At 39.0% G+C, this 23,478-nt stretch overlaps 1 long non-coding RNA gene across 1 annotated transcript in view; it reads right to left on the bottom strand.

The window, feature by feature from the left end:
• LOC138739345 (uncharacterized) overlaps window positions 1–17,868 on the bottom strand; it is a 29,727-nt gene extending 11,859 nt beyond the window's left edge. The window contains exons 1-3 of the long non-coding RNA XR_011342190.1: window positions 17,755–17,868; window positions 15,567–15,715; window positions 13,185–13,260 (exon numbers count right to left, since the gene is read on the bottom strand). This is a non-coding gene — a long non-coding RNA (uncharacterized lncRNA). The remainder of the gene's footprint in view (window positions 1–13,184; window positions 13,261–15,566; window positions 15,716–17,754) is intronic.
• Window positions 17,869–23,478: the final 5,610 nt, after the last annotated feature.

The following is a 23,478-nucleotide window of genomic DNA, read 5'->3' as shown; positions in this document are numbered from 1 at the left end:
CGAGCTGATCTATCACCCTCCTGTACGCTTCCTCATTGCCATTTGTGATTCTGCCGACAACTGTGATGCCATCAGCAAATTTGTAGATAGCATTGGAATTGTGCCTGGTCACACAGTCATGGGTGTATAGTGAGTAGAGCAGTGGGCCAAGCACTCATCCTTGCGGTGCACCTGCATTGATATTCAGTGAGGAGGAGATGATGTTTCCAATTTGTATTGACTGTGGCCTTCCTTTTTCTTTTTAAAATATTTTTATTGAGTTAAACAAAGATCCTTTACACAAGGTAAACTAATAATAACAAGTCAAATCATATCTATATACATATCACGTATCAATTATAAATTAGAAGAATAATTATAATGATTACATAACATTTTGTTCAGGACATCAAATTCTATAATTATAATAATTGAACAATTAAATCATAACTCATACTCTGTCCAAAAATAATATTGAATACAAAATTTATACAAATAATACATGTAAAATTCCCTTATATAAGAAATTTCATACTTCTCCGCTGTGATATAATCTTACTTATTTGTCTTAATATTAAAAAGGAAAAAAAAAGGAATAAAACTTGGCTGTGGTCTTCCAATGAGGAAGTCAAAGATCCAATTGCAGGGGTGGTGTTGTTGTAGAGGCTCGTGGTTTGGAGTTTCTTGACCAGCACTGAGTGAATAATGGTGTTGAAGGTTGAGCTGAGAAATGAACTGGGGTTACTGGATCTATAGGCAACAGCTCTTCTTGATGGAAAATTTGAAAATGATCTTGGATACTTGGGTATGCTAGGAGCATCTTGAAGAGGAAGAGAAGGGTAGAGATGCATAAATGATTCAGAAGAGAATTCAGGGCCAGGCAGCTTATGCCAAAGCCACCAAAACCTGATGTTTAAGAACCTAGAGCTGGAGGAGCACTAGGGACATAGAGAGCTAAAGGCAGTTGCAGAAATGTGGAGTGATAAAGGAAATTATAAAAACATTCTAAAATTGCCTGAAATGTGGGTTTGATCCCAAAAGCACAAGCCTGGCCTGCCTTTCAATATGATCATGACTGATCTATGTTTGCATTAATTCCTCTTCTGTGTCAGTGAGTGGTCCTTGGGTGGTGTAAAGGGAACTTGTAAAAAGGCAGGTGAATAGAAAGGGCTCGAGAGGTTATTGAGGAGTGAATAAGGATGTGGCAAAGGGAATGGTTCCTATAGAATACTGAAAGGTTTGTTCAGTTGTGCGCCACCATGATGGTGGGTGATCCATTGAATGGGAAGTTGGCAAGCTTGGCCACATGTGCAAGAGAGACTGGAAAATAAACACAGAGAAGAATGGAAAGAGCAAATCTGACCGGTCAGCTCTCTGTGGGGTAATCCTTGGTTGAAAATTATGGAAGACTGGGAAATTCTAGTAAAGAAAGTAATATTGTCAGGATTGGTGTAACAGTGATTTAGAAGAAATGATGGTGGGACACAATCCCTAGAATAAAAGTATCTTATATCCTTAGATTTGGAGGTACAAAAGCTGAACAAAGAAAGAAAATAATTGGAGTTGGACAATTATGAAAGTGAGGGTGGTGTACAAAACAACACCCAAGTTAATGAAAACATTCGGTTCAGGATGAGAGGAGGAAATGGCACTGATCTTTGTCCGGGAAAAAAATAGGTGATTGAGAGGATTGGAGTAAGAATGGAACAAAGAATCTTCCATGTTCACTACAAAAGATGTAGGCATAGCCAGGATCCATTTTGGTTCCTATAACAACATCTTTTATCTAGAAGAAATGAGCAGGGTGAAAGAAGTTGGTCAATGTGAGAACATGTTGAGCCAAGTGTAAAAGTGTAGTGGAGGAAGAATGCCTCAGCTTCTGTTCAAGGAGAGCAAAAGAGTCCTTGGGCAATTCTTGTAGGGGGATGGAGTAGAATATTCCTGCAACATGACCTCAGAGGTAAACCAAGTAATTAGGACCATGAAACGAAGAAGAAGAGAGGCTTAAAAGGCACCGAATTAAACTGGGAAGAAATCGGACAAGGTAGCAATGAATGCAATTGAGAAAATAAATTGTCAGCTCTAGTGGACAAAAACAGGATGATTGAGGAAGTTTGGGAGATTGAGGTTAGAACTCACAGCGGGCAGAGGCAATTGCTGTGAGCCGTCAAGATGAGGTTTCAGCGAGATAGGGATTTATACTAAATCTGGCCCTCATAAGCATGTTTAAAAATCATATTCTAGTTGTACCTGAGGAAGCACCTGGAATGTCAGAGTAGGACATGTCAGTAATCAAGTTAAATAGAACAATTAATGTGATATTAGCAAATTAATAATGAAAAGATCAGGAAAGTGTACAAGACATAGAAGGCATAGATATTCTAAAGACCAAGGAAAAGCTTTGCTGTCTTGGTGAATCACGGTTGTCCAAAGAAGTGAGTGCAAAGGCAAAACTGTTGGTAAAGCTCAAAAACATGAAGAGTTTGAAATTCATTAAGATAACATCATGCGGGAATGAAGTTAAGACCTCCCTTAAGGTATTGGTGTTGCAGAGAGCTGGCAAAAACATGACAGTGGGTGAGATTGGCAGGAACAATCGGGCCAGAAGTCTGATGAAGGGAGAAATGATCCAGGAGAATTCTTGTTTTCAAAGTTGTTGGAGGTGCCCAAAAAATTTTTTTTGTTAAAAAATTAAAATATCGGATGAGGTAAAAGGTGGAAGGCAACAATGGAAGGGAAGAGAGATTAAGTGAATCAGTTCTGCTGAAGAGAAGAAGCTGAATATTTTTGAAGTATCTTCAATTGTGCACAGATTTAAATTGGGTGGAATTTCTGTTGCATCTCAATATTAGAATAACATTGTTAATTTGGAATACCATATGCAATGAGTATGAAATTATTCATTTTAGAGATGTTTGTTGAGGAGAGATTCGTTGGGCCATGAGGATAAATATATTGTTCTTTTTTTGAAATAATGCCATGTGTATCATTTAGAGGTCAAGAGTAAATTTGGCATTCTTGACAATGTCTCAGTATAAAATTGAATTGTTCGCTATGGTTCTGGAATAGGACAGAAACACAAATGTTGCTGCTAGGTTTCCTCTTGAATTAGTCCTTTCCAAATTATAACTACTTGTTTAAAAATGTTGACCTTAATTAAGCTTAAATATATATTCATATGTATTTAATAAAATTAACCTTGTTAAAACAGTTGGCTCCAGTCCTCAAATATCACGCAATAAGATTAGAAATAAAGGACTTCAGAACCATCATATTTTTCAGTCAATTGGTCTCTGCGATAAAATTCTAAACTGAAGCCTTCAGTGAGCCAGACCAAGCAGTGATTGGGAAAATAAAAGCCACGGCTCTTACCAAGCATGGTAAGGCAGAAATAACATTGGATAATAATCTGAAATTCCATTTCCTTGAAATAAATGTATCTTAAAATGGCTTTAATCACAAAATAATGGAATGAGTTTATTGACATATGCAAGTACAATCTACAGATGCACTGAATCCTTATTTACTGCAGCCAAACTGGTATGTAAGAGATGCCAACTGCAATGGTATACATTAAATTGACATAATATGTCAAGATAGAAAAAATAATTAGCATGTAACCATGCATTATTCAGAGCTTGATAACTGTTGGATAAGAATTGTTGATTCCCTGCCCCCTGGCTGAAGAAACTTCTCCTCTCTGTTCGAAGGAAATGCCCTTTCATTCTGAGGCGGTGCCCTCTGATCCTAGACCCTCCCACTACTGGACACATCTCCACCTCCACTCTATCCAGCCCCTTCAATGTTCAGTATGTTTTGATGAGATCTGCACTCGTTCGTCTAAAATCCTGCGCGGACAGCTTCAAATTTGTCCATTTTGCACAGCTTACTCCTTCCCCAGAAAGAGTCCAAGAGACGCTGAAATCTCGAGCCCTCCCTCCATCATCATTTCTTCAATCATGAGTTTGTCTGGTATATCTTTCTGTTCTAGCATGTGGCACAGGAAATATTGTGATTACAATATGAGATATCCTGCTCATTAACTTTTTTTCCCAAGCTCCCTAAATTCAAATTGAAAGAACACAGAATGAACAAGAGCTGCACCCCTAGAGGAATATTCAGTTGCACAATTTCAATTGTCCTATGGTGAGGCACACTCTATGTTCTACCCTGACGACTTGCATTTCTTTCTGCGTCTACCTATTATAAGAACATGACAAGAGTAGGCAATTTTGCCAGCTGAGCTTGCTCCAGCATTTTATAAGATGATGGTTGATCTGGCCATGGACTCAAATCAACCTACCTGCTGTTCCCCCCATAACACTCAATTCCCCTACAATGGAAACAATGATTAACTCTGTCTTATGCATATTTAATATGGTAGCCTCCATTGCTTGCTTTTTTTTTGCAAGAGAATTCTATAGGTTCACTATTCTCTGGGTAAAACAGTTCCTATTCATCTCCATCCTAAATCTGTTTCCCTGAATCATGAGGCTATGTACCCTCATTCTACTCTAGCCTACCAGTGGATCCTGAATTCTATAAAGTATTGTTGCAGGCAACTCAATCTCCCTCATGAGCTAAATGCCTCATCTCTGGAATCAACCTCGTGAAACTCACCTGTTCTGACTTCAAAGCAAATATATCCTTTCTTCATTTACAAGATCAGAACTGTATATAGTACTCCAGGTGTGGACTCACTATGCCCTGTACAGTTGCAGCAGAGCTTCCTTGCTCTTAAATTCAATCCTCTAGTGATGAAGGCCAATATGGTTGCAGGAAGGGCAAGCACTTCCTCCTCTTTAATCTGTATAAGTTCCATGTTTTCCTTACTTCCCATGACTCTGTCCATTTCCTGAGTAAATACTGATTGAAAACAAAACTTTTAAGATCTCCCCCATCTCTTGACTTCAGTACCTGCCCCTCCTGCAACCAAGTTTCACTAATGGCCACAATGTCATAATTCCACTTGCCAATCCATGCTCTAAGATCATTTGCCTTTCCTACAATACTCTTGCATTGAAATAGATACACATGAGAACATTTCTACCACATACGTCTAATGGTGCATGCAATTTTCACATCATCTCTTCCCTCCTCCACTCATTTATCTGTTCTCACAATCTGGTTCCCGTCCCCCTACATATGTATTTTAAACCAGAGCAGCACAAGCAAACCTTCCCACAAGGATATTAGTTTCCCTTCCAGTTCAGGTGTAAACTGTCCTGCCAGAACAAGTCCCACCTTCCCTGGAAGTGAGCCAAATGATCCAGAAACCTGAAGCCATCTCTCTGCACCAGGTCTTTAGACCTGTATTAAGCTGCATTATCCTCCTATTTCTAACCTCACTAGCATGTGGCACAAGTAGAAATCCTGAGATCACAACCCTGGAGGTCCTGTCCTTCAACCTAGTGCCTCCTCACCCTTCCTACCTATGTCATTGGTCCCTTCATGGACTACGACATCTGGCTTCTCATCCTACCTCCTGAGAATGCCGTGAACTTGATCTGAGATATCTCGGACCCTGCCACCAGGGAGGTAATATACCATCGGGGATATTCAATCTCTTTTACAGAACCTCTTATTTGTTTCCCAACCATGGAATCCCCTATCACTACAGTTCACCTCTTCTCCTCCCTTCCCTTCTTAGCCGCAGGACCAGACTCTTGAACTCAAATCCCCTATAAAGCCCAATATCCAATAGGCTTTCTTAACTATCCTATCAATCTGATTGGCAACCTTGAGAGATGAATGGATTTGGTTTTGGACCCCAAGGCCACTCAGTTCTTTCACACTGTTAAATATCCGACCATTAACCCTGTACACAGCCTTCAGGTTTTACCTTCCAAAATGTAGCACCTCACACTTATCTGGATTGAATTCCATCTGCCACTTTTTCACTCAACTTTGCATCCTGTCTATATCAGTTTGATACCCTCAAAAACCTTCAAAACTATCTACAAATCCTCCTCCTCCTCCTTTCTTAAATGAGGAGTCCAAAACTTCTCACAATACTCCGTGAGGTCTCATCAGTGCCTTTTAAAGCCTTGGCATCACATCGCAGATCTTCAACATCTGGCACACTGCTGATATCTTCCACGGTGAAGACTGATGCAAAATGCTCCATTGGTTCTCTTCCATCTGTGTTCTCTTATTAATATTTCTAGTGGTCCTATATCTACTCTCACCTCCTCTTTCACAATGAGTGGATTGGGATAAGTTGTTTTTGGTCAAGGATGTGTAAGGTAAGAGGAAGACCTTCAATGGTAAAATTTTGAGGGTACAAAGTTTGCATGTTCCTGCAAAGTTAGCAGCCATAGGAAACATTGGTTTTTGAGGAATATTGAGGATCTGGTTCAGAAGAAAAGAGAGGTGTATAATAAGTATAGGCAACATGGAGCAAAAGAGGTACTTGTGGAGTATAGAAAATGCAAGAAAAAACTCAAGAAAGAAATTGGAAAGACTAAAAGAAGATTTGAGGTGGCTTTGGCAGACAATGTGAAGGAAAATCCAAAAGGTTTCTACAGGTATATTAAGAGCAAAAGAATAGTAAGGGACAAAATGGGTCCCCTTGAAGATCAGAGTGGTCGGCTTTGAAGGAGCCAAAAGAGATAAGGGAGATCTTAATTTTTTTTTGTCATCAGTATTCACACAGGAAATGGGCACAGAGTTATGGGATGTAAGGAAAACAAGCAGTGAGGTCATGCAACCTAATACAGATTAAAGTGGAAGAGGTGCTTGCTGCCTTAAAGCAAATAAGGGTGGATAGATCACCAGGGGCTGACAAGATATTGCCTTGACCCTTGAGGGAGGTGAGTGTAGAAATTGCAGGGAGTCTGGTATAAATATTTAAAATGTCCTTAGCCATGGATGAGGTGCTGGAGGATTGGAGGGTAGCTCACGTTATTCCATTGTTTTAAAAAAGCTCCATAAGTAGCCTTGGAAATTATAGGTCAGTGATCCTGATGTCAGTAGTAGGTAAATTATTGGAAGGTGTTCTAAGTGATCAGATATACAATTGTTTGGATAGCCAGAAACTGATTAGGGATAGTCCACATGGATTTGGGCTTGGTAGGTCATGTTGAACCAATCTTATAGTTGATGAAGGAAAGGTGGTGGATGTTGTTTCCATGGACTTCACTAAGGCTCTTGACAAGGTTCCATGTGGGAGATTAGTGAGGAAGGTTCAGACGCTAGGTATTCATGGTGAAGTAGTGAAATGGATTCAACAATGGCTGGACAGGAGAAGCCAGAGAGTAGTGGTGGATGATTTTGTCTCAGACTGGAGGCCTGTGACTAGTGGTGCACCTCAGGGATCGGTGCTGGGACTATTGTTGGATGATAATGTGGTAAGTTGGATCAGCAATGTTAGCAGATGACACTAAGATTGGAGGCATTGTGGACAGTGAATAAGGTTTTCAAAGTTTGCAGAGGGATCTGGACCATCTGTAAAAATAGGCTGAAAAATGATAGATGGAATTAATGTAGAGAAGTTTGAGATGTTGCCTTTTGAATGGGCATACATGTTAAATGGTAGGGGTTTGAGGATCCCAGCGGGATCTGGGAATACAGATACATAATTCACTGAAAGTGGTGTCACAGGTGGATAGGGTTGTAAAGAAAGCTTTTGGCATAAATTGACCTTCATAAATCAAAGAACTGAGTATAGGAGTTGGGTGGGATGTTATGGTAAAATTTTGTAAGACTTTGGTGAGGCCAAGTTTGGAGTACTGTGTGTAATTTTGGTCACCTAACTACAAGAAATATATCAATAAGATAGAAAGGGTGCAGAGAAGATTTACTTGGATGTTGCTCAGACTTCAGGAACTGTGTTACAGGGAAAGGTTAAACAGGTTAGGACTTTATTCCCTGGAGTGTAGATGAATGAGGGGAGATTTGATAGAGGTATTTAAAATTATGAGGGAGATGGTAGATAGGCTTTTTCCACTGAGGGTAGGTGAGATACAAACCAGAGGGCATGGTTTAAGGATGAAAGGGGAAAGGTTTAGGGGGAACAAATAGTGGTGGGAGCTGAAGTGGTGAATGTGGGCTCAGTTTTAACATTTAAGAAGAATTTGGATTGGTATATGGATGGGAGTGGTATGGAAGGCTATGGACTGGGTGCAGATCTGTTGGATTAGGCAAAATAAATGGTTCAGCACAGATTGGGATTTTGCACAGGATTCTATGCCACTAAGGGGTCTGTTTCTGTGCTGTAATGTTCTATATGCCACTCCCAAGACCCTTTGCACAACAGCATGTTGTAATCTTTCACCATTTAAATAATAATCTGATTTTCTAGTTTTCCTTCCAAAGAGGATGATCTCTCAATTACCAACATTGTATTCCATCTGCCAGACACTTGCCCACTTATTTAACTTATCTAGATCTCTGTGTAGACCCTCTGCATATGCTGCTCTATTTGTTTTTCCACTTGATATAGTGTCAACAGTGAACTTAGATATGTTACACCCAGTTCACTCTTCCAAGTCAGCAATGTATATCATGAACAGTTGCGGGCCGAGCAGTGACCCCTCACCACTATTGCCAACCTGAGAAACACTCATTTATCCCAACTCTCTGCTTTCTCTTGGTTGACCAATCCTCTTTCCATGCCAATACATTATTCCCAACTCCATGCATCCTTATCTTATGGAATGTCTTTTATGTAGAGAGGGTGCAGAGAAGATTTACTAAAATGTTGCCTAGATTGCAGTATTTAGAATACAAGGAAAGAATGAGTAGACTGGGTTTTTATTCATTGCTGCATAGAAGGTTTAGGGGGGGATTTGATAGAGATATTTAAAATAATGAGGGGTTAGAGTAGATATGAATAGGCTCTTCCCTTTGAGGGTAGGTGAGATTGGAACAAGGGGTCATGTTAAGGGTTAGGGGGCAGAACTTTAGAAGTAATATAAGAGGAAGCTTCTTCACTTAGGGAGTGGTGTCTGAGTGGAATGACCTTCTGGAAGAGATGGTTGGAGCAGGGTCAATTTTGTCATTTAAGAGAGGGTTGGATGAGTACATGGATGTGAGGGGACTGGTGGGTTTTGAAGAGGGAGCAGGTAGATGGGACTAGTGGAATTCACTTAAATCCATACGGACTAGAGGGGCTGTAATGGCCTGTTTCCAATTGTTATATGGTTATATATGTTGCCTTATCCTGAGGCTTTGCCCTCTGATCCCAGACTACTGGAAACATCTTCTCCACATCCATTCGATCCAGTCTTTTCAATATTCTATATGTTTCCATGAGATTTCCCTTCATCCTTCTAAACTCCAAAGAATACAGGTGCAAATTATTACACCTTTCCCATGGTATCCTTGCATAACTCAGTAAATTTGTCAAAGATGACCTTCACTTTCTGAATCCATAGTGTGTCTGCTGGATGGAATTTCTATGCAGCTGTCTCTTCCTTAATTATAGCTTCATGCAGTTTCCTGGCTGCATACATAAAGCTAACTGGCCTACAGTTTCCTATCTTCTGTCTACATCCTTATTGAAACTTATCTTTGCTGCCTTCTAACCTGCCAAGACTTGCCCAAAGTCCAGACAATTTTGATAAATTATCATAAATGCCTCTGCTATCAATGCGGCCATTTCTTTCAGTATCTTGGGATTCATTTGATCAGGGCCCGGGCCCACTAGATTGCTCAGCATTAGTTCTTTAGTGATTGCAATTGCTTCAAGGTCCTCACATCCTATTACATCCATAACGTTGATATGTTAGCTGTGATCTCCACTGAGATGATTGACATAAAATAGTTGTTCAAAGCCTTGGCCATTTCTGCATTATCCAATATTAATTTTCCTTCTCCTCTGCCAAGGGACCCACATTCATTACATCCACCTTTTTTTGTTGCTTTTACATAATTATAAAAATGTTTACTTTCCGTTTCTTATAATTTATATTCTATCTTCCCTTTCTTTGTTGCTTGTTATGTGGATATTTGTTGTCTCTTTGAAGTTTTCCAATCTTCCAGTTTTCCGCCACTCTTGGTGACCTTGTATCCATAAGTCTTTAGTTTGATGCCTTCCTTTGTTTTCTTAGTTATCCAAGACTGGCTCTCCCTATACTTGCTCTCCTTGTTTTTGAATGGAATATATATTTGATGGGCATTGTGAAAAATATCTTAAACTGTTCTGCTAATATCCCGCCAGATAGCCTGTGTTGGATCAGTCTATGTTGGCCAACTTCTCCCTCATCCATTGTTGTCTCCCTTGCTTGGGCATCATACGCCAGCTTTAGATCAAATTATTGGACCCTTTATTTGTAATTCAATCATACCAAGATAATTCTTCACAAGAGGATGCTGAAGTACAAGATTGTTCACTCTTCCTGTCTCATTGCTCAGGACCTACTCAAGTTCAGCATTCTGTCTTGTGAAAATGTAACACTCAGCTTTTCAGATACACCATAGCACTTCCAGCTGGTCAAACCAGTGATATTCCCATGGATAAGATAATCTCAGCTACAGGAGTATCTTGAAACCTAACACTTACATTGGACTGAGCTCTCTTACTTAAAAATAAAGTAAGGCAAATTAAATTGTCTTATATGAGCATCGAGTTCCCTTTTTTTCCATATCTACTCTAAGAAAGAATTTTATGCAGCTAACTAACTTAGCAGCACAACGTTGGGGCGCAGAAGAAAATTGAAGCACTCTGGTGAATCCTATGCAAAATGCCAAGCTCTACTTAGGCATCAGCCAAGGTTAGAAGTGAATTCAGGTCCCTTGAGTTATCATTCTGCAGGATGCGACCTTCTTCCATGACACCGGCTACACAGTTTATATGAGTATTATCTGCAAACTATTTAATGTGGCACCAACATTTGAGCCAGTTTGAAATATATCACAAAAAGCTTGGGACTTGGTGCTTCCCTGTGGGACCTTGCTGTAAATAGTCTTCCAGTCATTAAAACTGCCATTAATCATCAGTCTTTGCTTTCAGCTACCGATCTAATTTTTTAATGCAACTTGCTACTTTTGCTTGGATCTCATGAGCATTTGATTTCTAGATCAATGTGTGATGTAGACCTCTGTCGCATCAGGCTAAAACCCATGTACTATATCTAATGAACTCCTTTCATTTGCAATTGAGTGATTTGCCATTGCAAGTATCAAACTAGTTCATAAGGAAACCATGATTATTGACTTGCTATAATTTATGTCATGTTTTTGTATAATATTGTAGGGCTCGAACTGAACTACCAGCCTTCTTGCCTGGTAAAGACAAAATACAATGGACTCAAAAATGTTGTGAAAGGACTCCCCCCTGATGGTTTCACAATTACAATGATCACTTTACAAGAGTGCTTAAAAGAGAAGATTGAGGCAGTTGTGTTGTGAGGATGAACAGATTGTTTACATAATTAAATTCGACTGCTGGGACCTCATGTGTACTCTACTGGATTCTCTCTTTACCATAATACTGAGTGTGATGGGAAAAGGTGACAGAGGTTCAATTGTTTGTCTCTGAAGCCAATTTGATTTGTCAAAATTATTCTAATGTCAATATCTCAAAATACATGCAAATGTTGGACCATCGAAAAAAAAACAATTATGTACTTAGATGTTGTTGTGTAATGTTTACTGTTGAAAATAATTGGAAACATTATTTTTGTACATTTACCTTGAGTACTAGATTCATTACTAGATGCTACAACATGATGTTGAAATCCTGTAATTTGCTCTCGATTGGTAAAAACATAAAACATGGACAAAGTATCAGAAAAAATTGAAATAATTGGTCAGTAGCAAATTGAATGATAACACTGCCATCATGCCATAAAGTGCTTTAAAGTGAGCCGGATGAAGATGATTTTCAAGGCCATCTGGGTAAATGTCCTGTACAAAGTACATAAGTCTCTTGAGCTTCAAAGCAAGTAGTCACATGGGTTCCTGATATACAGTAAAACCCCTAGTATCCAGCACCTATGGGGATTGGTATGATGGATAAGTGCATTTTCTGGTTGCTTGAGACTTACTCTTACAATGCCTAATACACTTGTATTAAGAAGTGACAGTTTATGTTATATTTTATATAATGAACAGATATGTTTTTGTAAGAAAGATTGTGGGGTTTTAGTGTAGGTGACAAACAAACACAAACACTTTACAACAAATCTCATTTAAAATGCCAGTGCGCTGCTCAAGCCAGGCAGTCCAGGCTCCCAGTGCCTTTGTAAAGATGATGGAAACTGCTTTGCTGAAGGACTTCACAAGTAGGTGTTAATTGGACATGCTGTGGAGTAATGGATTATAGTTTGAAAGCAAAAGATGAATGGACTCAGAAGTTTGGGTCCAGTGCTGCAAATTGTCTGAATGCAGTTTGCTGTTCTAAGAAGATCATGTGGTTTTACAAGCAGAAAGAGAGGAGACAAAACAGGCTTTCTCTGAGTGAGTGAGAGAGAGAGAGAGAGAGAGAGAGAGAGAATAGAAAAAAAAACTAGTTACTGCAGCATGGCAAGCTGGTAGCTTGTTTGAAACCCCATTTAGAAGACAGGTTGTGAGTTCTGACTTCAGCCTGTTCAAAGCCCTTGTGATCCGTACAAAAGGAGATGGCTGGCTGTATAATTTCTTGCCTGAGATAGGGAAACAGAAAAGGAACTCTGTAGTGACCTGAAAGAAAGAGGTTATCATCTGGAAAACCCTAATGAAGGGCAAGGTTCTTTGGCAAGACACCAAATGGTTGATTGGAGGGAATCAGTTTGTGTGTGTCCAATGAGCAACAAATTTCTCTCTGAAAACCAACAAGAACCTTCCTGAGTGGTAACCATTTACCTTTCAAGCACCAAAGCCTAGTGAAGATTCATAAGTGTTAAATTCTGTGCACAGTATAAGAATTGCTTGATACCTGTGAAGTTGGAGAAGTGAGAAGTGAGATTGGACTGTGAGTCAAAAGAACTTTTCTGAACTTACACACACATTACAAACACATACATTTGCTTAGAATTAGAAGGGGGTTAGGTTAAGTTAAGTTAATAGTAATAAGTTAAAGTTTGATGCTGTTTTTATGTTTAAAGAAAATTAAAAACTACTTTTGTTTAAATAACCATTTGGCTTGGTGAATTTCTATTGCTGCTGGGATTTAGGGTCCTCTGGGACCAACACAAGTTTAAAAGACAAAAGATAAAAATAATACATGGTACTTGCACTGAACAAACTTCACTTGCATGAATATATAAAGCTCAAAGATTTACTTTATTTTCAGTCACGTTCCTTGAAAATGTTTAGCCATCATTGCATCGGCAAGTTCCTCCCCCTCTACGGAGCTGACTGAAAGATGAACAATAACATTATAGATAATTAAACATCCCCAACACCCCCTGACTAAGTTAACAGATAAATCGTCTGACCAGGGCGGTTCTTACTAAGTAGGGATAAGGAGAGACTTTAAAAGAGCCACCCACCTCCCCCCCGCCCCCCCAATGGTGAGCAGCAGCCACCAGCTCTTCATCCTAGGCAATGCTATTTTATTCAAACACTACTTTATTCAAACTTTATTCGAATGGCTACTATGAGCAAAGCACGACCAAGGCGCTCTGCTGGCTGAACATTTGTCCCCATCTTCATCAAAGAGTTCAGAGAACATTTACTTTTATAATTTTAAACTTATGTATTTTTTACCTATTATTTTCATCTTTTTTTTCTAAATTTATTTTACTTGATTTTTTTTTCCAGTTGTTTGAGGCTGCCGGTTGCTTGAATCCCAGATACCATGGGTTTTTACTATACTGGCAAACTCACAGACCTAGCTCAAAGTGAGGAAGTGATATTCAATAGATCTGGCTATACTTTGTGTGGTGGGACTAATCAATGGATGTACTTGTATGTTTAGACACAATGTATTGAATGGAATTACGGAAAATAGATGTTGGTGAGGGCACAAAACAGGGCAAATTCAAAAGCAAGTTACAGAAAGTTGCAAATGATAATAGGTTGTTCATTTATTCTGAGATTGTTCAAAAAATATCAGTGTAAAGAATTGAGGAGGAAGATTCCCACTTTTCCACTCAACGAGTAAGAAGTGAGAGCTGCACGATATTTTGTGCGATGAGGTGAGGTGATGGAACACGTTTTTTGAGGAAGAGTATTTGGGAAATAAAGATTCTAACATATAGAGTGGATATGGGGGGGGGGGCAGGAGAGGAAAAATAATTTTCAGGAGTAAATTTAATTTCAAAGAGTTGAAGAGGGATTTGGCCCAGGAGAAATAGAATAAATGTGTGGAAGGTAAATCAGTTATTGAGTAAATGGATGTCTTCAATGAGGAGATCTTCATTTATTGACTACATTTCTATGGAAAGAAAGAGGATTCAAATTTAGAGCTCTGAATATCTAATATGGTAAATCAAAGAAAACAAAATTTTTTAACTTAATAGACAACCAAGAACAATACTATAGCCATATCTGAAAAAAAAAACTGTAAGATTGTATGACAAGAAGAATGTCTGTCTGAGAATACAAGATAATAACATTTTAAAGTCCTATAAAATGTATAAATGGTATAGGTATGGTCAAAGAAAGGGGAGCATTCTTTTAGAGTAGGGATCTCCAAAGTAGTCAATATCAACCCCTGGAGGTTGATGGGACTATCCAAAGGGTCAAAAAATGCCAGGGGGTCAAAAGGGGGTTGATAAACACTGGCAGGGGTGGGGGTCGATTGAACTATTGGGGTTGAAAGAATTGTAGACCTGGTGTCCCTGGTCCTGCCTGGGAACCTTGGGGGGGTGGGGGGTGACTTCTTCAATGTGGATGGCACTGCACCCAATGTTGAGAATGGAGTTGCTGTTGCCAAATCTGGCTGCATCCGATGCTGAAGACTTGGACCCAGCTTCGTTTGGCATCTTCCTGGCCAGAAGCAAAGATATTTTTTTACTGTTATTGTAGTCGCTGTGTTAATTTACAGATTTGTTACTTGGCGATTTGGGGTGTTGTAACAAAGTTTGGTTTGCTGCCAGGAGGCCAGTACACCAGTCTCTGGCACGTTCCTTGCAGCTGCTTGAGGCCTCAAGCAAAAAATTGGCAGGAAGTCTTGCTGATACACATTTCAGATTTATATATAATTAGATTTTATTCTCTATTTATTTTATATTCTGTTTACTGAAACATAATGATAATGATATAGTTAAATAATTTATTATTAGTTGTAATTGCAAGACAATTTACCGTTGTAATTCCTGTTTTCATGTGGATGAATTGACTTGGATTTTCTTTTCTCATATGTTCTATTTTTTAAATATTCTACAAAAGTATTAACTATTTTATTCAGCATTAGCTTTGTAGTCTAGTAACATTTTAAAACATTTTAGTTTAGCCTTAGCTTTATTTTCAAATACATAAGGAAAATCTGGGTCGTGGCAATGCTAGGCTGAGTATCCCAGCCCTGTCAATTCCTGTCCAACAATGCCAACTAGTCCAGAGACAGCCAGTGCACACTCAGCATCCATAGCTACCAGCGTGGCCTCAGTAAATTGACAGCTGTGTTTCTGCCACACTTCAAGTAAGCACAATGATGGAAGCTAATGCTAAGTATAAGTGCTGACTATATTCGCAAGAGTATTTGAAATCTGGATTCGTACCTTCGTTAACGAATGAAACAAATGCCTATGTGCCTGTTATGGGAAAAGCCTTTCAGTAATGATGCCATGAAACCTGCGAAGATGAAAGACCACCTCGAAAGGATTCACTTCGATAAGAAAAACAAAGATCTTGATTATTCTTTTAGATGCTGAAAGAAAAAAAAATCAACCAAATTTAAAGACTTTTTTTTAACAACCTACCAGTGCTGATAATGAAGGTGGACTGAAGGCATCATCCAGTATCTCCCTTAATATAGCAGGGAAAGGAAAATAGTGTGCCATTGGTGAGGAGATCATTATACCAGCAATTAAAGGTGTGATTGAAAATGTTATGAAGAAAGACTCAACCTGTTCTAAAATGCATGCCATTAAATGCAAATACAGTGCAACAACACATTGATGAGATGGCCGATGATGTGGAGAAAACCTTGGCATCTGAGCTTAAACATTCCAAGTTTTCCATTCAACTCGATGAAGCAACTTTCGGCAGTTCAAATCTCCTCATGGCCTATTTGAGGTATTATAGTCCGAGCCTAAAGTGCATTATTGACAAGTTTTTGTTTGCCACGTACCTTAAAGATACAAAAGGTGAGACAATTTTTCGATGTTTGGAGGATTATTTGAGGAAACACAATGTTCCCTTTGGGAATATTACTGCAGTGGCTACCGACAGTGCACCAGTAATGTTTGGCCGTTACAGAGGATTTGCACCCTTACTCAAGGAAAAGGTTTCCAATGTATGGACTGTTAACTGCATATTACACAGACACCATCTTGTAGCCAAAAAACTCAGTGGTAAACTGCATGATGTCTTAAAAGTGTGTATTAAATCAGTCAATAAAATTAAAGCACATTGTCTCAATTTGTGACTGTTTGCAAGGCTATGTGGATAAAACTTTGAATCAATTACTGAGGTAAGGTGATTGTCAAGAGGTGATAGCTTGAAAAGGCTTGTTGACTTGCATGACTCAACTGTGGAGTTTCTTATGGATGTGGACCCATCACAATGTGACGAGTTGAAAAAGTGTAAGAACCATCTGTTCTATTTGGCAGAATTATATTCAAAATTAATGAAGTACAGAAACGTCTGCAAGGAAAATATGTTACAATTATTCAAGCCCAAACAATCCTAATGGGTTTCCAAGTCAAAATAGGCCTATTTAAATCTTCATTGGCACATAGAGATTTTAAGTATTTTTCAAACTTACAGCAATTGGAAGAAGATGAAAACAATTCAGACTGTGATCTGGAGATAACACATAAATCACCTTGAAAAATTAAGGGAAGACTTTAAAGTATGTTTTGAGGACCTGGAGAAAATACATGTATCTGACTGGATTGTTATACTGTTGGATATAGAAATGGAAAATGCAGACATTGAATCTTTCTTAGAAGATGAACTCGTTGATACGTGTTTGGTCTCATTGATCAAAATTAAAAAACCTTAGTGGCTATTGGAGCAATGCAAATACTATAACTAAATACCGCAAGCTTTAGTGCAGCAGTTGAACCATTTTTACTTGCATTCCCAAGTTCGTACTTGGTTGAAATTGGTTTTAGCCGCGCAAATGCGGTTATAACAAAGCAAAGGAACAGACCGAACCTGGAAGAACGTGGTGACTTGCAAATAAAACTCATCAATCTTCAACCAAATATCAGTTCCCTTGCTGATGTTCAACCTTCCCATTAATGATTTAATGATGTGTATTTCCCTATATTTCATTTATCATGCTGTGTTTCCATATGCTTGAATACTTATGTTGAATTCCAACATTATATTCAATATTTTGTATATTTCCCATGATTTCAGCAATGATAATTAACTGTTTTTCCTTTTTGTGTCCCTATGTTTCATGAGAGATTTTTTGGGGGAGGGGATACAGAAGAACAGTCTATTTATTTATTTTTGTACATGCCTGGGGGTCTATGAGGGAGCAGGGATTCCATGAAGGAGTCGATGTTCTAAAAAGTTTGGGGACCCCTGTTTTGGAGAGAGATGAAGCTGACTGAGGAAATAAAATTAACACTTCTTGTTTACTAAGCAACAGGATCTTGCCAATGAAACAGTAAGAAAGGGATGGTAGATCCCCCCCCCCCCCCCCCCAAGGATACAGAATCCTTATGGGTTAATAAATATAAGAGCAGTTATAAGGGACTGATGGTGCTCAAATTGCAAAAAAAAACTTACGATCTGGGTGAGATGAATCCTTGATTATTCAGGGTGGGCATTTTGGAGCCTCTGACCATGATCTTCCATTCTTTATTTAATAGATAAATGGCATCAGATTACTGAAGGTTTGCAGCACTGTTTAAAGAGGGAAGCAAGGTAAACATACAACTCATGAAACATGAAAGCCTGTGGACACTGTGATTGTAGTAAAAACTGCATTTTTAAACATGTTTTGAGGCTGAGTTAACAGTCACACTTTGGAATGGAGAAAATATATGGAATACCAAAAATGAATTAATGAAAATCTCTGACACCCACTAACCTATAATGAAAATCTTCAGTTCTGTGGAGAGACAGAGAAATTGAGTGATTCTTTTGCATGGAGGGGGTTGAGGGGAAATGAGGTTGAGTTGGTTTGGTGAAGTAAGATAGAATTATTTCTTATGGTGGACACAGATTGAAGTAATTTTGAAAAGTTAGAGAAAAGATGCTTGGCATGGTTTCTTCCTGAAATGGCAGTGGGAGCAGATACAACAGGCGGTACTTTTATAGAGTTATTGGATAGTTCTTCCAAAGAACTTGCAAAGACATGAATTGGCTCTTTCCTTGCTGTTTAGTACTTAACATGGCAACCATTTTTCTTCTTCAAATCATTTTTTTTCAAGATTTAAATATTTATTCCACAACATTTGAAATTTGTTCTTTATAAGTACACAGCAATTGCTTTAAAAAAAAATCTGTTGGATGAACTCACTGAGTCAGGCAGCATGAGAAAAAAAGAATGCTCAATGTTTTGAAATGGAACATTCATCAGGATTGAAAATGCAGAGGGGAGATAGCTAATATAATGAGGGCAGACAGGGTCTAGTGGGGAAATGGTGAACCAGGGAGGGATGACTGACAGAGAAAGTTGATTGGTAGATGCCAGAAAAAGGAAGAGAGAGGCAAGGGGGGGGGGTTGTTGGATGGAGGAAGATGAGTCATACAGAGTAGAGGGGAGGGGTTTGGTAATGTGGAGATAAAGACAGTGGTGTCACTAGTGTTGGTGTCACCCAGTGCGGTTACTCATGGTGTCACCCCACCCCTACACCCTCCTGTGGATACAGGATCCTTAGTAATATTTTTGTACTAATGTTACTTGTAAATTGTAATTCCCGTATATCACTGGATGTAATGGCAATAGTAGTGAGATAAACAACTAGCAAAATTAAAATGGCACCTTTAAATTACAATATCATATGCATAGCCTAAATGTATTAGCCTGGGCAGATCACAGCCCATGGCATAAACATAGAATTTTCTAATTTCGAGTTAACTCGTGTTTATTGTCATCTCATTATACAAGTACAACCCGACAAAACAGGGTTCTCCAGTCCTCAGTACAAAAATGGCAGACACAATCAGAAGTAATACACATAGAGACAGACAAAACAGATGTACTAATGTTACTTGTAAATTCTAATTCCTGTATATCACTGGATGTAATGGCAATAGTAGTGAGATAAACGACTAGCAAAATTAAAATTTCACCTTTAAGTTACAATATCATATGCATAGCCTAAATGTATTTGTATTTACATAGTTTCATGAGGTTAAAGTGAAAATTTGGTAAGAAAACAATAAAGTTTAAATAAAAACATTTAAGAACTACATCAAAATTATGTTGAATTTAACATTAAACTTTATTCACACATGAGATACATTACTAATTACCACAATATTATAGTTAAAACACCAGAAAATTTGGCAAAAGCAATGACTATAAAAACACCAGCTGCAATGAAAACAACAGCGCAGGCTTATAGTGTGTGCAGATGAAACCATATGATTTGAAGTGTCATTGTCGCTGGGTAATAATGACAGTATTAGATGGTTCAACAAGTAAATTAGCGTAGAGTGTTAGCTGTGATGGTATATTGATACATGTAACCTGGGCTTAATGAAAAATGTTTTTGTTATAACTAACTACAGGGATATTTTTTATAAAAAATAATATATTTCTGCTGAAACACTGCACAAAAGTATTATAGACAGTCATTTTAGTGTCACTCCCTCTGTTGGTGTCACCCAGTGTGGTCTGCATCTCCCAGTGATGCAAGTGGATAAAGACTATTAATGTTGGGATCTGATCAGAAGGTGACAGTGGTGTAATTAAAGCTGTGAAGATTCGATGGGACCAGATAGAACTGAAGAGGGGAAATGTAGGTGGAAGAGGATGAGAACATGAGAATGGATGGGGTGGGAAAGGGAACAAAACAGGAGTGAAGGGGAAGAATGGTGGTAGTTAGGAAAAAGACAGAGGAATCATGTTATCTGTTATAGCCTTGTCCTTTCACTCCACCTGTCCCGCCAGGCTGCTGTTCATTGACTTCAGCCCAGCATTTAATACAAACATTCCCCAGAAGCTGGTGGAGAATCTGTCCTCACTGGGACTCAGCACCCCTCTCTATAACTGGATTCTGGGCTTCTTAATGGAAAGACCGCAGTCTGTCTGGGTTGGTGGCAGAACATCGAGCACTGTCACGCTGAGCATTGGTGCACCTCAGGGCTGGGTGCTCAGGCCACTCCTGTTCATAATACTGACCCACAACTACATCACCAGATCCAGCTCCAATAGTGTCATCAAGTTTTTAAATGATACAACTGTAATCGACCTCATCAGCAAAAAATGATGAGTCACACTACAGAGAAGAGGTGGAAAAACTTGTGAAATGGTGTGAGAGTAACAGCCTGAATCTTAACATGGACAAGACAAAGGAGATGATTGTGGACTTCAAGAGGACCAGGAATGACGAACCTCCATTACACATCAACAACTCTGTAGAGGAGAGAGTGGAGAGCACCATGTTCCTTGGAGTCCACTTAACTAGTGACCTATCGTGGACACTCAACATCTCCTCACTTGTCAGCAAGACGAACAGTGACTACAGATCCTGAGTAAACTGAAGTGGGCAAGGCTACCAGCCACCATTATGTCAACCTTTTATTGAGAGCATCCTGGCCAGCTGCATCACAGTGTGGTTCAGTTGCTGCAGAGAAATGGGTCAGAGGTCAATCCACAGGACCATAAGAGTGCAGAGAGGACCAATGGAGACTCCCTGCACCTCATTGATGTGATCTACTGGGATCATTGTCTGAAGAGGGCGTGCAAAATCACTGAGGACCCCTTCCACACTGCTCACAGCATCTTTCAGGTGCTCCTGTCAGGAAAGAGATACAGGAGTATCAAAGCCAGCACCACCATACTGACGAATAGCTTCTTTCCACAGGCAGTGAGAATGCTGAATGACCAAAGGAACTGCTCTCACCAACCTTCAGAGACTCTCATATTCATTAAACAATATTTATTTAATTATTTGTATAGACAAATACTTGTCCTGCATCTGTTTTGTCTGTCTGTATGTGTGTTACATCTTATTGTGTCTGCCTTTTTTGTACTGAGGACTGGAGAACCCTGTTTTGTCAGGTTGTACTTGTGCAATGAGATGACAATAAACACGAGTTAACTTGAAATTAGAAAATTCAGTGTTTATGCCATGGGCTGTGATCTGCCCAGGCTAATACAAGTTGTTATTCCTCTAGTTTACATTGGGCCTCCCCTCTGGCAGTGGAGAAGGCCAAGGATGGACAGGTTACGTGGGAAGGGAAGGGGGAGTTGAAATGGTGTGTAGTCGTGATCATGGGATGTCCATTGCAGATACTATGCAACATGGTCTCCAAGTCTGAGGTTGGTCTCACCAATGTAGTGGAGACCATATGTGGTGAACCAAAGACATTAATTCTATTTGACAAAATTACTGTCTAATTCCTCTTCAAATGCCTCAACGAATCAATCTCTAAACTTGCTTGCAGAGAAAAAAAATCCTGTGCAGCTTGCTTTTAATTAATTGCCCTCTAATCTTGTAACTATGTTCCCTTATTTAGGATTCTCCAAATATTGGAGACATCACAACATCAACCTGCTTCAGGATCTTCGGAACTCCAAAAAAAAAATCTGTTTCTTTTTGGCCTCCCATGATAGGACTGACCTTGGATTTCAGGAATTGGCTGAATGAAACTCATTTGGACAGTTCCTAATGCCAGCATTTTTATTTATACAAGGAGACTATTATTATGTACAGTACACTAGAAGTGGCCTCAACAACACCTTGCGTAATTGCAACAATACTTCTCTATTTCTAAACTCCAGTGTCACCAATATGCCATTTGTCTTGCTAATCACTTTCTGTTATTTGTGCACATGAAGACCAAGATCCTCATCATTAAATTGGAACAACTAAGCTACATGAGGATGGTTGTAATGAAATTTAATTAGTTATAATATGCTTGCAGCTAAAATGAATTTAGAAGCAACTTCAAAATAATGTCTTTCTTGGGTGCAGGTCAGAGGGACTAGGCAAAAAAAAAATGGTTCAGAGGGGCTGAGTGGGCCTGTTTTTGTGCTGTAATGTTCTGTGGTTCTAAATTGAAATTGAATCTTATTGGTCCTTCTGCCATGTCTTCCTGACTTTGTGGAGTGAAATGGAAAGCTGGAGAGAAAGAAAAACCAGAGATCACAGGAAGAAGACTGATGAATATGGAAGTGGGGATGAAGATGCTGATGCTTGGAGGTTGGTGGTTATGAGACATTAATGAGGAGCTAAAAGGATGGAAGAAAGGAGGGGAAGGGTCAGAAGAAAAACTGAGGCAAAGGACAGGACTTCAGACCATGAAGTATGACAGAGTAATAGGACTGTATGTGCATACCACGTTTGTTTGAAAGGCGAGGGGAGGGTAACTCATGTTTTCTGTGTTTATGTAAATGGTGTCTGTCTGCTATCTATACATGTTGAAAATTGATAGGGAAAAGTCACTGGTAGCAAAGATTCAGAATTATCCTGTCCTATAATTTTTCTTTGTTGGAGAGGAAGGTGATGAGAAAGAGCTGTCTATTTTTCTTCAGTGTTGTGAGATGGGATCCTAATTTCCTGTATTACAGGATGGAGCATTGAGGAAAAGAAATTGAGGAAACTGGTAGCCAAGCAGATATCAACAATCAGGAAGATTGGCAAACAGTGCAGTTCGTGTATGCACGTGAAATGATGACAAAATCATAGCCTGTAAATTGGATTGCTTAGAGCCACAATTTTGTGTTAAGTAATCCAATTTAAGTGAAAAATAAAATGTTGTGTAAATGTTTATCTTAACATCCACAATTTTCATTGCAGGTCCTCTGCGTGATTGAAGCACCAACTCACGGTAATATCTAATAACATGAAAATCACACTTGAAGACTTCTTCTGTAATTTTCATTTGGAAAATCTGACTTGTCCTTCCTGTGATCAACTCATACAGAAGGTGGCTTTCACAGTTCAGATAATGCCTGGTTCAACAAGTCATCAAGGATGCCCAAAACCATGATGGGAACTCATCTGAGGTAGGTATCCTTTAGGTACTTTAGGCTCTCTCTTGCATTCCCAATCTATATCTTTCCATTCTACATCCTGTGGTCTAAATCCCCTTCCAAACTTGAACTTCAACTGTCGGGCAAGATTTGACACTCTCAGCACCACATCAATACTTAAACAACCCTCCAGCCCACTGATTTCCATGTGAATCATCCTTCACCCTCAACAATCTAAAGCAGGGTTTCCCAAACTTTTTAGCTCATGGAATCTTTTTGAGGAGCAGGTGAAAATGGAAGAACCCTTATTGTCATGCAATACCTGGTATATAAAAAAAAGTATCATCAGAAAGTAAATA

The sequence above is a fragment of the Narcine bancroftii genome, chromosome 1 (genome assembly GCF_036971445.1).
Source record: "Narcine bancroftii isolate sNarBan1 chromosome 1, sNarBan1.hap1, whole genome shotgun sequence".
In the NCBI taxonomy this organism is placed as follows: Eukaryota; Metazoa; Chordata; class Chondrichthyes; order Torpediniformes; family Narcinidae; genus Narcine; species Narcine bancroftii.
This window is presented reverse-complemented; position numbering and strand designations above follow the sequence as displayed.